A 12,386-nucleotide genomic window follows, 5' to 3' on the forward strand; every position below is an offset into this window, starting at 1 on the left:
CTTGTTCGGGTGGCGCTCGGCGATCGTCGTCGCCGGTCTACTAGCTGCCACCGATCCTTTGTTCTGTGTTCGTTTGAGTTTGTCTAATTGGTTTCACCTGTTTCTTGTTTGGTTATTAGGGTGGGGTTATATAGGTTCGTTCAGCCCGCTTCTGTTTGTGCGGGCTTGTTCATCTGTATTTGTTAGAGTGGTTTGTGTTTTGCATTTTCGGTTTTTTTCGCTGTCCTTATTTTCCTCACATGTGTTGTTCGCCTGATTTTTGTTCATGTGATTTTCTGGACATTAAAGCGTGTTTTTCCCGTATCCTTTGCTCTCTGCGCCTGACTCCACACCTATTCACTCATTTACCGTTACAGAAGCCCGCACCATATTATTAAGTCAGCAGGAGCAGCGACCACCCCTCTTCCCACGATGGAGGAAAGAGTCCTTCACCACACGTCCATCCTCCAAAGCCTCGGATCAGCGATGGATCAAATGTTGGAGAGGATGGATCATTGGGAGAGGAGAGGTCTCCCTACTACCCCACCTACCCTCCCAACAGCAACTCTACCATCTCCACCAGCGGGATTTGGTTCCAGCGCTCTGCGCATTACGCCTCCGAGGGAGTACGATGGAGCAGCGGCGGGATGCCAGGGATTCCTGCTTCAATTAAGCCTCTACCTGGCCACCATTCGGCCGGGATCCCTCGGACGAGGAGAGCGTGAATGTCCTCATCACCTGCCTTACGGGTAGAGCCCTGGAGTGGGCCAATGCTGTTTGGAACGGGCCCGACTCAGCGAAGGGCAACTACCCGGAGTTCACCCGCCGTTTCCGGGCCGTGTTCGATCACCCTCCGGAAGGCCGAGCGGCGGGTGAGAGGTTGTTCCATCTAAGGCAGGGGACGAGGAGCGCGCAGGACTTTGCGCTGGATTTCCGGACCTTGGCCGCTGGAGCAGGGTGGAATGATAGGGCCCTGATAGACCAGTACCGGTGTAGCCTGAGAGAGGACGTCCGCAGGGAGCTGGCTTGTCGGGATACAACGCTTAGCCTGGATGAACTGATAGACCTGTCGATCCGGTTAGACCATCTGCTAGCTGCTCGCGGACGTTCTGAAGGGGTCCTGTTTGTTCCACCTCCTGACCCTCCCGCTCCTATCCCGATGGAGCTAGGAGGGGCCGTGTCTAGGGAGATCGGAGGAGGAGGCTCCTCCTGTACCAGTTGTGGCCGGAGAGGGCACACTTCCGGTCGGTGCTGGAGGAGTTCATCTAGGAGTCGAGAGGGCAGGCAGAACACTCCTCGGTCAACCCAGGTGAGTAAGCACCACACTCTCCCAGAGTTTCCTGTTGGTCACATGTTTGTATTAATTTGTTTCCTCAAATTTATTCCCTCTCTCCAGCATAAGGCGCTAGTAGATTCAGGCGCAGCTGGGAACTTTATAGATTGCGGACTCGCTCAGAGGTTGAGGATTCCGTTAGTAAAAGTAGACCTCCCTTTTCCCGTGCACTCTTTAGATAGTCGACCATTAGGGTCAGGGCTGGTCAGGGAGGCCACGATTCCTTTGGAGATGATTACGCAGGGGAATCATAAGGAGCGAATTAGTCTGTTCCTTATCGATTCACCTGCGTTTCCGGTGGTGCTGGGGATTCCCTGGCTGGCTATTCACAATCCGACTATTTCGTGGAAACAGGGAACTCTCCAGGGGTGGTCTGATGAGTGTTCAGGCAGGTGTGTAGGGGTTTCCATCGGTGCAACAACGGTGGAGAGTCCAGACCAGGTTTCCACCGTGCGCATTCCCGCTGAGTATGCCAATTTGGCTATCGCTTTCAGTAAAAAGAAAGCGACCCAATTACCACCCCATCGACAGGGGGATTGCGTGATAAACCTCCAGGTAAACGCTGCACTTCCCAGGAGTCATGTGTATCCTTTATCCCAGGAGGAGACGTTGGCTATGGAAACATATATCACCGAGGCTCTGGGACAGGGATATATTCGGCCCTCCATGTCACCCGTATCATCGAGTTTCTTTTTCGTGAAGAAAAAGGATGGTGGTTTGCGTCCGTGTATTGATTATCAAGGTCTAAATTCCATCACGGTGGGTTTTAGTTACCTCTCATTGCTACGGCAGTGGAGTCATTTCACGGAGCGCAGTTCTTCACGAAACTAGACCTCAGGAGTGCGTATAATCTGGTGCGTATTCGGGGGGGAGATGAGTGGAAAACTGCATTTAGCACTACATCTGGCCATTATGAGTACCTCGTCATGCCATACGGGTTAAAGAATGCTCCAGCTATCTTTCAATCTTTTGTGGATGAGATTCTCAGAGACCTGCACGGACAGGGTGTGATAGTGTATATTGACGATATTTTGATATACTCCGCTACACGCACAGCGCATGTGTCTTTGGTGCGCAAGGTTCTTGGACGACTGCTGGAGCATGACCTGTATGTGAAGGCGGAGAAATGTGAGTTTTCCAAACAAGCCGTTTCCTTCCTGGGTTATCGCATTTCCAGCTCGGGGGTGGTAATGGAGGGTGACCGCGTCAAGGCCGTGCGTAATTGGCCGACTCCAACCACGGTAAAGGAGGTGCAGCGGTTCTTAGGGTTTCCAATTACTACCGGAGGTTTATCCGGGGTTTTGGTCAAGTAGCAGCTCCTATCACATCACTGCTGAAGGGGGGGCCGGTGCGCTTGCAGTGGTCAGCAGAGGCGGACAGAGATTTCCGTAGGTTGAAGGGGTACTGTCACGAATATTACCGAAGGTGACTTCCCTTGTTCGGGTGGCGCTCGGCGGTCGTCGTCGCCGGTCTACTAGCTGCCACCGATCCTTTGTTCTGTGTTCGTTTGAGTTTGTCTAATTGGTTTCACCTGTTTCTTGTTTGGTTCTTAGGGTGGGGTTATATAAGTTCGTTCAGCCCGCTTCTGTTTGTGCGGGCTTGTTCATCTGTATTTGTTAGAGTGGTTTGTGTTTTGCATTTTCAGGTTTTTTCGCTGTCCTTATTTTCTTCACGTGTTGTTCGCCTGATTTTTGTTTGTGTGATTTTCTGGACATTAAAGCGTGTTTTTCCCGTATCCTTTGCTCTCTGCGCCTGACTCCACACCTATTCACTCATTTACCGTTACAGCTAGGGCAAATGTAGCCTACATTTTTCCAGTTTTGATGATCGTGTTATGCTATGGATACTTCTGTGAATATCTGAACATTGCATCCAAAATAAACTGCTCACATTCTGGACATAACTTTGTAAGGACTGTGTTTGTGTAAATAGTTTCTGAAAAAAATGTGGCCAGCTCAAAAACTGATTGTTGCATCATTCGAAGCTGGCCTTTCTAAATAAGCGTTCTAATCACACGGGTGTGATCGTACGCTTCAGGGACCATTGTAGAATGATCACACACATGTGAAAGGGTTAATATAGCCATTCATGGAGGCGCTAAAAGAAGCGCACCAGCATTCTACCAATTCGGCTCGATTATGGGAAAAAATGAGCAAACTGGATAAAATTGGGCAAATTTCCCCGCTGAAGGCGAATTCAAATCAAATAAAGAATTCAGGGAGGCAATTATGACTTGGCACAATGACATAAAACCAGAATAAAAAGCTCAATATACCAGCGTTTTGATGTCAGCAGCCTATCAACAAAAAATGCATCACGATAAACCCGGAATGAGGGTGGAGGGGTCACGAGGAATTAGTATAGGAGTTACCAAACCTAAAATTAACCTTACATTTTTTTTATGTGGTGCGGTGGTTATAGAGAATCATGGGGAAAAGAGACCAGTGAATCGTTAGACTCGGTGGCGAGATAATGTTTCCGTGTCTAAGGGTAGTACATGCTAAATAAGGACAGTGGATTTACAATTAACAGGTTTGGTTTATAATTAATACTTTTGGATTGCTGATTAAAATGTAGCACTGTGAATGCTAACGAAATGTACACTCTTTTCCAAAAGAGGGGGTTTCGTTATTTTTCGTTGCAAGGTCCTCGGAGACTGTGGGGGGAGAGCAGTTAGTGATATTCGTCAGTTTTAGGTAGTAACGTATCTGGATTAGGCCATAAACGAGTTCCAGATAATAAGTGAGGCCTGTTCATGGATTTATTGGATGGGGTCTTTTCAATTCAGTTAAATTGGGTATACAGAAGGATGGAAATGTTTTGAAAATGTATTTAAATGGTTTCTGAAGGACAGGGAAGAAAAGGGATAGAAAACATTTGACTGGTGTCGAATTCTCTGTATCCCAACTTTTTCTGGTGAGGTCTGATCAATCTCACTAGAAATGATTGGAATAGGGGGATTTAATTATAAAATGAATGGGAAACACCAGTCTCTATTCAAATTGTACCATTACTTTAGGAGATTATTGTTATTTCTGTAGCGAGTTATAAAGAGTTGTAATTCTAAGTTGATTAGTATTTCGAATTTCATTTTTTTTAAATTTAACATGTTGCTTTTGAATCACTTGTTTGAAAGGTGAAAACTACCAGTTCCCTGGGGTCCTGGTCTTTGGGTAAATATACAGAGGTACTGTGTTCAGTCTGCATATAGAAGGGAAAATATATGTTAATAAGGGATGACAGTTACTTCAAATGGATTGTGATATAGGTATTGCTGATTTCATTTTGTGTTTTTGTTTCGATGCAAATTTCACCAGATTGGAATACTGGAGTGGGGGATTTTGCGAGAGGTTAGGTGCTAACTTCATGATCTGGTAACTCTTCCGAGAGCCCGCCAGTAGAGTAAGGGAGTATGGACTAATTTTGAAAATGGTTTTATCAGTAACAGTATGTTGTTATGCTTTTTGACATTTGTCGTAGAGATAATGTTATTAAGAAAAGGTTAATGTAATAATTCGTCATAAAGTCAATGCTTGTCTGGATTTCCTGAAACAGAAATTAATTGAGCTAAACTGATGTTGTGATCTGTGCTTTTTTGAGGTTATCATGGAAGGTGACGTCAGGTCGTGTCTTAATGCATGGTAGGAATAATTTAACCACAAACAATGTGTATAAACCTCAAAACTCTCCCTAACCAGCTGAAGAAAGAGCGACAAAGGCGTGCAATGAGAGACAGTGACTTTTAACAATCCTATTTGGGTCCAAGCCATAAACTGGGGCCATAGTGCTGAGAGCGCGTGTGGAGTGAGTGTGGAGAGAGAGAACGGCTCAGGTGAGAGACTCTTGTACGTGGGAGAAACAGGTGTATCTACTTGGATATTAAAATTGCCCTTGACATTATCAAGGGCCATGAAATATGAAATGTGACAGGCAAAAGTTACATGTCCCGTTGGGAAGATTAACTGTAAACGATAAGTGCCGGGTGATGGACAGGGGGGGGGGGGGGGGGGGGGGGGGGGGTCTACACACTGGGAACAATTTAGACTAAGGATGCATTGAGATACTGATCTTTCATTACCAGGCCACTTGTGACAGGACAACAGGGACAACGGGGGGCTGTAATGAGAAGAGTTATTAAAAGGTTGTTTATAAATGAATGTTCTAACAGGGATGATGTGTGCTAAATTGAGGAGCTGGAATTCGAGTCCTAGACTCAAAGTAAGCCCTAAGGACTGTCATTCTAAATTTGGGTTGGATAGTTTATAAAATGTTTTAGTTATGATTTGGATGCAGCGAGAGAGAGTTGCTACAGAACGGTGAGGGGTGGGGGGCGCTGCTAAAATGTATTTGGCCGAGGAAGTTTCCAGAAACCTTACTGGCAAGGTGGAAAAATCTGTCCTTGAGCAAGGCAGTTAACCCTCAAAAACAACTGCTCCACAGGCACCGATGACATGGACATTGTTTAAGGCATCCCCCTTCACCTCTATGATTCAGAGAGGTTGGGTTAAATGCGGAAGACACATTTTGGTTGAATGCATTTAGCTATGCAACTGCCGAGGTATCCTCTTTCCCTGATCTCAGGATGCCACTATGTTTTCATGGTCATAGATAGAAATGGTGAGTATCTCCATTTTCAATTTGTGGACCTTATTGGAAATTATCTCAATATTATTGTTTTGTACGCTTTAGATACAATGGTTTCTTTATCTCAGGGAAAGTCCGATTGCAGCACTCTGGCTTGTGCAGGATTAGTTTTTTGGTGAACATTCTTCAGATGGTGGGGGTTTTCAAATCTCACACTCTGGATTGGGAAAGGATGAGAGTTGTCAAGGCAGACAAAGACATGACTGAGAGAGGGGTATTCCTCACTTTGCTGCCTGGCATCTCCCTCCTTATCGGTTTGTTTCAGGTGAGAGATCACAACAGACAAGATGGGTATCACCTCAGCCCGACAAGACGTAAATACATCTTATCATAATGTTACAATTGTTTTAACAAGCGGCACCATTAGTTTCCAGAATATCGTGACACAAGCCTCACTTCATGTAAATATCGGAATTTACAGAACAATAGCAATGTATTCTTTGTGTTAATTTTGCAAGCCTGTTTGACCCCTAACCCGGCTTAGTTTCCCAGATGCCAGGAAGATAAGGCATTGTTCTAAACCCTTCCAGCTCTCTCTACCTCGGATCACACACACCACAAGTTGTCTATGGAATGCTGTTTTTTTAGGTTTTTATCACCAAGTCATTGTCAGCTCAAGCTATCTCTAGCAGACTAACTGCAGGAAGCTAGAGTGGAAACCATCTTTACAAAAACATAATTAAACAGAACAGAAATGTCATATTTATTAAGTATTACTTGCTAACTATTAATATTAAACAAATCAGGTAAATATGCAATTGTTCCATCACATTCCCCCATTTGAGAATAATCTCAATTTAAAAGTAAAATTAAAAGGTTTAAAAATAAATTTCTTCCATTTAGTGCCTAATGAACATGACCCAGGTCAAGCATAATGATTTCAGTATGTATAAGGCCTTATGTTCCGTTAGCATCAACCTGCTATGGTTCCTGAGTATTATCTTTATCAAAGATAATAGTACACGACTTAACACACACCAATACTGGCAGAATGTACATTTATATTAACATACAATATAATTATAATTAACCCAATTAACTCTCTCATCAGGGTTATAATTACAGATCAGTATCTCAATGCATTCTTAACCTAAATCACTATACATTTTGCAGTGTAGACCTCCCCCATCACCCTGATACCCCAAATAACAATTTCAGACAAGTCTAAATCAATTACGGGCACTGTTGACCAACCCCCTTCCCTCTCCGGCACTCAATCTTCTGCCATTTCTTCATTTTTCTTCTTCAGATAGCTATTAATATTCACAGTTCAAAGTGGATGGCCCATGATAATGTCCCAATTTCAATGTCTCACCTGAACCCCACCACAACTCATTGTCTTGTCAATTGACAAACAAAGTGTACCAATGATATGAGAACGGATCTCTCTCTCCATGCTCACTCCAAGTGGACTTCTGTTTCACTCATAAGAGAAACAGGCTGTTGATACTTCAACTGGATGCTGTACACCGGTTGCTGGCTCAGACTCAGGTCTCTCGATAGAAGTGGTGCAGGACAGGGCAGTAGTGAATGCCATTTCTTCAGCTGGTTAGAGGGGATTTTGAGGTCCACGCCATTTGGTCAAATTATTCTTCCTATGCATCTAGATACCATCTCCACTATAACCTCGAGAAAGGACAAATCTGAACAACAATTCAGTTCAGTTCATTTCTGATTCAGGAAATCCAGACAATCATTTCAAGAAATCCAAACAAATGATCTACTGTATGACAAACTATTACTACTATCGATATTCTTAATGCAAATCTCTAAAGCACATGTCAAAGAAAAATGTAAAAAAATATCACATTCTGTTTAAACAATGTTTCATATTAACATACTGTCAACCTCATGGCAGAGTCATAGGATCAGGAAATTATCCCAATCACCCAGCAGACCCAATCTGGTGAGATTTATCAAAACAAAAACACAACAATGTAAAATACACTCCTTCCAATATCACTCAAGGTGTGTAAACTTCAATCCAAAACCTCCAGAAATGTGTAATTCCCCCATTTTGACACGACTCACCATAATGTGTAAAAACAACAACACTGCAAATCCAATTCTAATTACTACCCTTAATAACTCCATAATGAAAAAATGGTACCCATAACGTGATTCAAGAAATGGAAAAATAGACTAGAGACAGGTCTATCCTTCTCGTAGTCCTATTAGTTATAAAACTTCTCCGTAATTAGCAGTATTCCAAATTACCTTCAAATTAGTATTAAATATGACCTTTAAATCACCATCCAATGTCACTCGGCATTCCAGTGAGGGCGATCAAACCACACTAGAAAGTCAGGACAGAGGTTTGAGGTCATTCAAACCCTTCAAAGAAGTGTTACTTTTTCTATTAGACCAAGTATCTAAAAACAGTCAAACATGTCATACATTTCATATCCCAGGTTTACAGTAAGTTTCTTCAGTACATTTTTTATCAAAATAATTCACATGTTCAATTAAAACTCAGAAAAAAAACTTCTGATTCGTGTGAAAAAATTAGTGTGCCCCTTTAAGATACCTCGGCACTAATTCATATGCATAACCAGTACGTTGTGTGTGCGTGCTGGTGTGTGTGTGTGTGTGGTAAAACATATGGCAAAAAAAATTAAAAAGGGGCCAGGCCTTATTTAATTTGGTAACTGCTCTTTACCGCCGAATCCGGATACCTTTATACCTATAAAACTGCTGAATTTCAATAAAAAAACTCTCACAAGACCATAGCCTCAGGAAGCATTTCAAAAAGAGAGAAAAATGACAACCCCCATTCTCCTGGAAGAGTGTCAATTTATTTTAGCATTTACTATACTGATATCATAATCAGCAACCCAAAGGTTTTAACTACAAACAAAACATGATGATAATAATAAGTCCATTGTACTCCTTCAAATCATGAATTGTTCGTTTTAATCTACCCCAATGTTTATGTGCGCTTAATTTAGACACAATTCACCCCCATAACGTATTATATGATTGGTCTCTCTTTTCCATAACCATGTAAAATTATCCTGGTATCCTTACTAGACCATTGTCCAATCAACAAGCTGATTCACCTTAGATTGTTCATGTTAACCTGTATTTAACTAGGCAAGTCAGTTAAGAACAAATTCTTATTTACAATGACAGCCTACCCTGGCCAATGCTGGGCCAACTGCGCGCCTCCCTATGGGACTCAATCACGGCCGGATGGGATACAGCCTGGATTTGAACCAGGGTGTCTGTAGGGATGCCTCAAGCACTGAGATGCAGTGCCTTAGACCACTACGCCACTTGGGAGCACTAATACAGTGTTTCATTAAGTGGAATCGACACAGTCTAAAATAAACAAACGCATAACCCCTTTCCGGTAATCTAATCATTGCAATCTTTGCATTAATTTAGTAAAAATATAAACCTGTGGTATAACAAATGTAGAACCTTCAAAAAGTTGGTGCTGTTTTATTAGCTTAATATTCAATACTTATTTCAATCTTCTTGAATTACTGGACACTGTTCCATGTAATGGAAACATAATACAATTTTAGAATACATTAACTTCCTGCTCAAATTCACTGGCGTTACCTAACTATAAAACCAAGCAGTAATAATCAGAAACTGTCAAAGAATGTTTCTCATACCTCTAATTGAAATGTCCCACTGCCTGCTTGCTTTCAACTGCAGCTAATCTTTGTTACAATCTCATGGCTCAATCCCTCTACTCATCATTTAACCTTGTATTGAAACCTCAGCTTTTCAAATTACAAAAATATCGCATCATTAAAGTGCTATAAAAAACATGAATAACATATTACCATTCACGTACTGTCAACACCCATTAAGTTTACATCAATCCTCAATATCAATGTCTTCATCACTGTCACCCATCGTAAGGTTTAGAAAACAAAAGAAACCAAACCATGATAATTCCCTCCATACTAGAAAAATATAGTGTAGTCTACCCTAACAATATTACTCTATATTTTTTAATACCAACCTCTGCTTAACACTCAGTTAATGTCTAATATTTTAAGATGAACCTGTAATGCGCCAAATGTAGAAAATGCATCAGCCAATTCTTAATCAATCCAAACAATTCAAATGCGAAATTCTTACTTTCCAATTGACTTGTGTTACATTCACTAGTTAAGGCTCTGCTCAATCAGTGGCCCGCCCCTGTGAAGAGACATGGGTTATAAAACTATGAAAACACACCCTTCTCCCTCCACTATATAAAGCCTTGATGAAAATGTAACCTCCTGTTCCGAGTACATTAGGATGACGATCCAATGTCAGAATGGTTCAGATAATAACTACAGAACGAAGCCAACTTCAGCGTGAGCTTTGGTAGCGAATGGTATGAACTTTGAACTCTTATTCACTACAGGAGTGATACTTCCTAGCCGTTGAGTTAGCAACAGCAGCTGCAAACATGGGCTAGGAAAGAACAGACAGAGTATCCCTTCTACCACACAACTACGTTACTACAACGTATTCAATTTACCAGCAGAGACATTCTTCAAAGGACAAAGGGCTCTGTTGGGCAACACGGCCTTCCATCTACCACCAACCTACCGAAGCGCAGCTCAGAGTAAATATTTATTGCATTTTCCTTTTCCAAATGGGTGGTAATTAGAATGCATAAGATACTGTATTTAAGATAGAGACATCGCTTCTCCCTTTGTTCCTCAGTCTTCTCGCTCTTTCACTCAAACCAAGCCCCCTATTAGTTTGTGTAACCAGCTGTCATATCTGTTCCGTCCGCTAGGGACGTTTTCCTTTATGAGATCATTTGTAATCAAGATATGATTCATTCTGTGTATATGTAATTCTGTGTGATTAGTTAGGTATTTAGTAAATAAATAATTAAACCCAATTTTGTATTGCTGATTCAACTTGTTAGCCAGGGTTCGTGAAGATAACCAAGAATTTACAACTTTCAGAGAAGACTGAAATAAGGTGACGATTAATGTTGACTGCTATTGATGTAAAATATTACTAGGTCTTTAAGAGTTTATTCGGAAGATAACTGCTCTATAAATATTATTTTGTGGTGCCCCGACTTTCTAGTTAATTACATTTACATGATTAGCTCAATCAGGTAATATTAATTACAGAGAAATGATTTTATAGAATAGCATGTCATATCACTTAATCCGGCATAGCCAAAGACACGACAACAACTTAGAGCTAGGAGGTCTGTACACACATCCTACCAATATGGGTGCCTGGATATGGGTACCATAGAGCCTCTACTTGACATACATTAGGTTCCTCCCTCCTCTTGAAAGGTATATGATTCTGAATGTACAATGCTACTCCACCACCATTCCTATTCCTGTCCCTTAGGCTATATCCATGAATGTTAATTTGCCCATCATTAACGGATGCATCCAAATGCATTTCGGTTAAAGCTAAAATAAGAATATTATTTATATTAACCAAGTTTTTAAAAAACAAATGTATTTTGTTAGGAAGGCTACATATATTAACCTGGGCAATATGAAGTCCTTTCTTTGTCAAGTGAAGGACAATAGAGCATGTATTCGTTATAGATGAAGTCGTCATGATACACTACATCACACAAACTCAGATTTGAACATTGGATTAAAATAGCCAGGGAGTTACTCTAGAGTCCCGATACAGTTCCCGTTGATGTAAAGTTTATCCAGCACCAAGGAGACTCATTGATTCAGGCAACGCTTTTCTTTCATGATGGGATACAGTTTTTTTTCTCCTTTCATTGATCTCTGTGGGGAAGTGATCATTCATTCCAAAAGCCGTGTCTCGAGTTCTCTGGCCCTGCTCTTCGCCATTTCCTCTTGCTTAAAATGTTCAAAACATGCAATAATAGCCCGTGGCCTATTCCCAGAGGCGTTACCCATTCTATGGACTCTGGAGAAAGTGACATTACGCTTGACATCTGTGGGTAGTTTCAGTTGAGTTGACATAAAGTCTCGGACAGTTTCCTCACAGCCTCTGCTGTTGTCATTCTTTGGTATCCCTGAGAAGATAAGATGTTCCCGCATTGATTGACACTGTATGTACATCAAGCAAGGTTTCTTTAAGCTGTTTGTTCTCCCTTTGCACCACCTCCACCTCGCCATGAATAGAGTCTACAGTACCTTTCAGCTTCATGTTCTCTTTCCTTTGTTGGATTCGACATTTTGAACATTGAGATATTAAAGACATGATAGATCAGAAGCATAGTATATTGAGGAGTGAAAGAGACTGCGTCTCTGTAGAAAGACAGATAGCTGTGGAATGTGTTGGATGAGAGGAGAGCAATGTGTGAAACAGGGGAGACAGGTGGACATCTGTGGATTAGATGAAGGAGCGGTTGAGGTCAGGAGGTGAGGACAGATTCTCTTAAGGGAGCAATAAAGGTTTGGTATCCTGTTACCCTCCTTTATTAGCTTCCTGTAGAGCCATAACATGTAAGGATTGG

The sequence above is a fragment of the Oncorhynchus mykiss genome, chromosome 6 (genome assembly GCF_013265735.2).
Source record: "Oncorhynchus mykiss isolate Arlee chromosome 6, USDA_OmykA_1.1, whole genome shotgun sequence".
Lineage (NCBI taxonomy): Eukaryota > Metazoa > Chordata > Actinopteri > Salmoniformes > Salmonidae > Oncorhynchus > Oncorhynchus mykiss.